Genomic DNA, 6,287 nt, shown 5'->3' with positions numbered 1-6,287 from the left:
TTTTTTTTTTTTTATATGTACAAGATCAGTACTAAAAAAATTCAGGTAAAAATTAATACTTACCACTTGGAGTTAGCAAGTAGAGCTCAATCAAAGTTCTGTTCTCTGTAAAGTCTTAGACAGCAGATGTTCTACTAAAAATAGACCTGACTAGCAGAATACCCCTCCGCGCACCCTCTCACACTCTTGCGCACCCTCTCACACTCTTGCGCACCCTCTCACACTCTTGCGCACCCTCTCACACTCTTGCGCACCCTCTCACACTCTTGCGCACCCTCTCACACTCTTGCGCACCCTCTCACACTCTTGCGCACCCTCTCACACTCTCGCGCACCCTCTCGCCCACCCTCTCACACTCTCTCTTAACAAGTTCACTTTAGCCTCCACTTTTTCCTCCAATCCTAACCTCCCTGCATGGCACACATCATCGCTGCAACAGCTCTTTCTATTTAACAGGCATGACGTCCTTGCTCCTCTTCCCAGCTAAATAAAAGTCAGTCAGTGAACTGATCAGTCCGAAGGAAGGGTGGGCAGATTAATAATGGATGACGTTGCAGGATTTCTGGGACCTGTAAGCCTGTATGTGACCTGCTTAGTGAGCAGCAGGGCAAGGTAGCCAGAGCACCAAGTAAAAGGTCCTTCCCCTGTTCCTGTAAGGTAAACTATTTACTAGGATTTTAAAGAGCTAGAGTGACTATATGTCAACCAAAGTTTAAAATGTAGGTAAACCTTAAATAAATGACATTTTGTTTCCTAAAGCACTTTGTACCATAAATTGCCTTTTTTTTCACAGTGTACAGTACTGTGCATACGTTTAGGCAGGTGTGCTGTAATGCTGTAAAGTAAGAATGTTTTCAGAAATACGTGTTATAGTTTATTTTTATCAATGAACAAAATGGAAAGTAAATGAACAGAAGAGAAATCCAAATCGAATCAATATGTGGTGTGACTGCCCTTTGCCTTCTAGGTAGACTTGCACACAGTTTTTGAAGGAACTTGGCTGGTCGGTAGTTCCAGACATCTTGGAGAACTAACCACAGATCTTTTGTGGTTCAAATCATTCTGTCTCTTCATGTAATGGCTCTGTGGGGGCCAAACCATCACTTCCAGGACTCCTTGTTCTTTACGCTGCAGATGGTTCTTAATTACATTGGCTGTATGTTTGGGGTCATTGTCCTGCTGCAGAATACATTTGGGGCCAATCCCACATGCCCCCTGATGGTATGGCATGATGGATAAGTATCTGCTTGTATTTCTCAGCATTGAGGACACCATTGTTCCTGACCAAATCTCCAACTCCATTTGCAGAAACTGCAGAACTGCCTCCTGCTACAGCCATATATTTCAAATTTTGACTCATCAGCCCAGAGCACCTGCTGCCATTTCTGCACCTCAGTTCCTATGCTTTTGTGCATTTTCGAGTTGCTTTGCCTTCTTTCCACGTCGGAGGTTTGCCTTTTTGGGCGCAATTCTTCCATGAAGACCACTCTGGCCAGACTTCTCCTTACAGTAGGTGGGTGTACCTGGGTGCCACTGGTTTCCGCCTGTTCGGTGTGGATGGCACTGCTGGACATCTTCCGACGTCAAAGGGAAGTAAGCATGATGTGCCTTTCATCTGCTGCATTAGGTTTTCTTGGCCGACCATTGCGTCTATGGTCCTCAACATTGCCTGTTTCTTTTTGCACATCGCATCTTTAAACCCCAGTGTGCATTGAAATCTTTGCCTGGGAGAGACCTTGCTGATGCAGTATTAACTACCTTGTGTCTTGTTGCTGTGCTCAGTCTTGGTGATGTATGACCTGTGACATGAAACTGTCTTCCACAACCTCACCTCAGTAGCAGAGTTTGGCTGTTCCTCACCCAGTTTTAAGCCTCCTACACAGCTGTTTCTGTTTCAGTTAATGATTGTGTTTTTCAACCTACCTATGAAATTGATGACCATTAGCACATGCTTGGTATAATTGGTTAATCATACACCTGACTCTAATCCTTCAACATCCCTGACTTTGTGCAAATTGATGCTGGTTTGAAGCCAAAGAGTAGTCAGACCAAATATTGATTTGATTTAGATTTTTCTATTGTTCACTCACTCTTTGCATTTTGTAAATTGATAAACTTCAATAAAAAAAATATATTTTTTTAAAGCATTCTTACTTTGCAGATTTTTTTCTCACCTGCCTTTTAAACTTTTGCACAGTACTGTAATGTATATTTATTTTCACTGTTTTTTAATCCTTTGTTGCATCACATTGCTGCTTATCTCATGCAGCAACTTCCTACCTACATGCAAGCACCCCAGGGAGAGCTGTATGGCATTTCTCAGGGTGGTTTCCTGATGGCGACAACCGTGGACCATGACAAGTAACAGCCTCTTGTGGTCACCATCAAAAGCCTGATTGACATGATCACTATTGTACAGTTGGGAGACGGTGACAGAGGGTTGTCTCCCTATAACAGGAAGTGCCTGAACAAGCAGCTTCATGGCAAGATCAACAGGTCTTATTTTATTGAAAGCTTCAGATTTAGAGATATTAAAAACACCTTTTGGAATGATATTAACATGATAAAGCTTATAAGAGATTTTAGTGATTGGTTTTAAATCTACATCAGCATCTCAGATCATGTTGAATTGTAATAGATGGTTGATTGTGATTTGTACTGCACCTTGTACATTGTTGTTGGCTTTATATAAGGCTAAAGGCTTTATGTTGGGACTAGTTGGGGAGCTGCATGCTTGGATTGTAGTTCCCCTTGGCTGGGGGCTGAACAGAATGCCTATGCCCTGTATGTTACAAACAAACACGACATACACACCGAGACTATTACCCATTCCAACTAAGACACAGTTTGTTGAAGGAAGACTATACTTGGATGCATAGGCTGCCATTGCTTATGTTTTTTCTAAAAATGCTGTATTGTAGGCTGTCAATCCACAATGTTTAAATGACTAAGACAGTCAAATTGAAGTCAAAACTCCTTAGCTGTATATTTGGTCAGGGCCAGGACAGTACAGAAACCATTGATTCATTGTGATAGACAGGGAACTTGCATTTTCAGAATAGATCAACCATGGCTGCTCCTCTACTTCCTTAGTAAAAGTTTCCTTTATGTGGAACTGTGGACAGGCTATGGACACATTTTTATTTTCTTAAGTCGTAAATAAACTTTAATGGAAAAAATGCCCTCACTGAGCTCTGTAGTTATAGCCAGTGTGGAGCAACTCATCCATAAAGTTCAAAGAACAAGCAACAATGTTTTTCAAGTGCAGTCTCTGCACTTTTCTCTCCTCTTCCTGTCATCCTGCCCTTTGGTTACAGGCTGGCGACTGTTTCACTAGCAATCCTGCTACTGGTAATTTGTTGAAAACGCCAGCAGCAAGATTGCTAAGAGGTTGCCTGTTTGTCCCTATGGAATTGCTTGCTTTATAGATAAGGCAGCAAGATGTCGGTCACAACACTAGCGATTGAGATTCAGCTGCATGTTGGCCAACAGAAGAGCGATATACCGATGCATTTGGCTGCAGAGGAACCAATTCCATAGGGACAGGCAGACAACCTCTTTAGCGATCCGGCTGCTTGTGATTTTCTCTAGTGGCAGAATCGCCTCATCTGACTTCAGTCTTACTGCTGGGAGGGGGCGCTGAGCTACAGAGAGAAACTAACAAATGTCAGCTACTACTGAGGAATAATATCTCCTCAGTGATTGTAGCTACAGAGGTTAGTTGGTTCTTGTTTAAAGTGAAGCCCTTTTTGCAGCTTGCAGACTTCTCTCAACTGCTTAAGGGGTGAAAGTCGAGAGTCATACTAAAGGACAGACTGAGCTTTTCATTAACATACAGTGGCTCTAGTCTTTCACCCTTTGTATGGATAGACAGTTTTCAAATCTAGTTTACAACTGATAAGAGATCTGCCAGCACAGTACAGACAGGGTTAATTAGAGTAAATATAACTTTGCACAGCCTCCCCCTTAACATCACATTTATTTAAGTTATGCAATGTATGAGTAGGAACATGTAACATAGAAAAGGTGTTATTCCAATTTGGCTGGAAAAGTGTAAATTCACTTTAAACATAACACATCGAAAATGCATTAAACCTCATCCACAGGAAGAACTAAACGCAGTGTCTACCTCCCCCACCCCCCACCCTTCTACCCACCAGTATTAGATTCACTGCTAATCGGCCAGTGAACATTATAAACATTCACTTTGAAGGTTTTCCACTAAATTTATATAAGTGCCATGGCCAAAAGAAGTATTTGTACACGGTTGTTCTAGCACCATTTTTATTTCTAATAGAGTGGTTAAGATTTTATAGCTGTTTGTGTCTACACTGGGGAGTTCCACCCTATTTATCCAGATTATAGATATATATATACACACACACACACACACACACACACACACACACACACACACACACACACACACACACACACACACACAAGGGGGAAAAAATTAAAAGGCCTTATTTATTTCAGTATACGAGGCTAGAAACGAGCTGGTTTAATAGAAAAAAGTATTCTGGAAAGGATTTTTAAAAGGCAATGAAACCTGAAATAAGAGATATTCTTGTACACATAACTTAATCCAGATTTCAGGAATCCAGCCAGTTATGAAACCACCATCTTCTATAGATCTGTTTTGTTAGAAATGTTTGTGTCAGTTATCTCTTGGATGCATTGACTACCTAGCTTCTGGGTCTCCCTCTACTGCTGCATTGTGAGATGATGCATGGATGAAAGCTATATCAGATTCTGTGAATATATTTATTTTATTACAGTAAGCTAATGTGATGTTATTTTAAGAATTAATGTACAACAAAAAGTCAATTTTCAAAACACGGTCTTCCCAAATCTCTGTAGGGCAGAAGACTTTCTGTCAGGTTGCATTCTAAATGAATGGCACTACCACACATAAACTATTACCACAACTATGAGATCTGAATGGGCCCAAACGATCTGGGTCAAAGCACTATCGGCATTCACCTATTAAAACCGAAGCTCAGAGGAAATGCAAGGCTACCACTGCTGACTGTTGCTTCTAATAATACAATGTGTCTGGCTACCTTTTTCCTTCAGTGTTTTTCTTATTGTGTTTTGCTCATTTCTGAACTGCATTTAGAGGAAATGGTCTGTTTTTGTCCTGGACTATAGACTTTCCTGGCAGCTCCATGTCGGCATACTTATGGGTTTGGGCTCTTCCCTCTTCTAATCTGATGGCATAATAACAAATACATTTGAGCCACCCAAATACCTGTCATTCCTCCTTGTTCCTCCTTTTGTTTTTAGTCTGATGACATCTGTGCAGCAGTCCGCTTACCTTGCTGGGGTAAATCCCTGGCTGTCCGTGCATTCAGCCTTTGCTGGGTGTAGTCCTCAGTTTGATTTCTAAATGAAGTCCAGTGAAGGAACATTGTTAGTCCTCAGGTCCTGTCATGTAAATTGGCTATCCCATAGGGGGCTTCTTAGCCCCCCATGTAATAGCAATAAAGTTGTGTAAAAAAAAAAAAAAAGTTATACAAAAATTAAAGAATCATTAAAAAAAATAAAGCATAAAAAAAATGTTGTCCCCCGCCCCCCACATACACACGCAGATATGCGTCGGGTGCGCCTATGTACGAAAAAAAGACGATTGCACCTATTGTGCCGCACATGTTACATATCGCTGCAAACATCGGAGTGAGAGCAATAATTTTAGGGCCATTAATCACTGATAACACTAAACTGATAAGCAGTAAAATAGTTTTAAGCGTCGCCTGTTGGCGGGCGCACACAATTTTAAGGCTTGACGTGTTTGGTGTCTATTTACTAAACATGAGCTTAAGCTGGCCATACACTAGCTGTGGCTGGGGGAATCCCAAGCCTCTGGTCTATTACATTTTGACATTGTGTTGGGGGCGGGGGGCGCACACTGCTTGACTTTCACCAAGTCAGCAGGGATAGAAATAGGGAAAGTAGTATATGACCAGCTTTAGTCTGATGTGTGCCTACAGCCAGTCAGACGTTTGTCCCACCCCTTCCTGTCTCCCTCAGTCTTAATCGCAGCTTAACCAAATAATAGGTGAACAATATGGGGATGGGATTTGCATAATTGAGTTCCCTGGGATTTGGGGATCCTGGATTGCTCTTAAAGTGACATTAAACCCTCAGATTTTTTAACATAAACCAATACTGTAATGTGTGCCTTACTGTAATCCATGGTAGTTTCCCTTCTCTGGGAAATGTCAGGGGTCTATTTAGACCCCAGATATTTCGCCGCAGCCCCCCCAACAGTAAAAAAATAAAAA

At 41.6% G+C, this 6,287-nt stretch overlaps 1 protein-coding gene across 1 annotated transcript in view; it reads left to right on the top strand.

Annotated features, from left to right (window-relative positions):
- The window catches only part of MBD5 (methyl-CpG binding domain protein 5), a 33,116-nt gene that overhangs the window by 12,663 nt on the left and 14,166 nt on the right, over nt 1-6,287 (top strand). The window lies entirely within an intron of this gene.

Source organism: Nanorana parkeri, unplaced genomic scaffold (genome assembly GCF_000935625.1).
Source record: "Nanorana parkeri isolate BGI_ZX_2015 unplaced genomic scaffold, ASM93562v1 scaffold974, whole genome shotgun sequence".
NCBI lineage: Eukaryota > Metazoa > Chordata > Amphibia > Anura > Dicroglossidae > Nanorana > Nanorana parkeri.
This window is presented reverse-complemented; position numbering and strand designations above follow the sequence as displayed.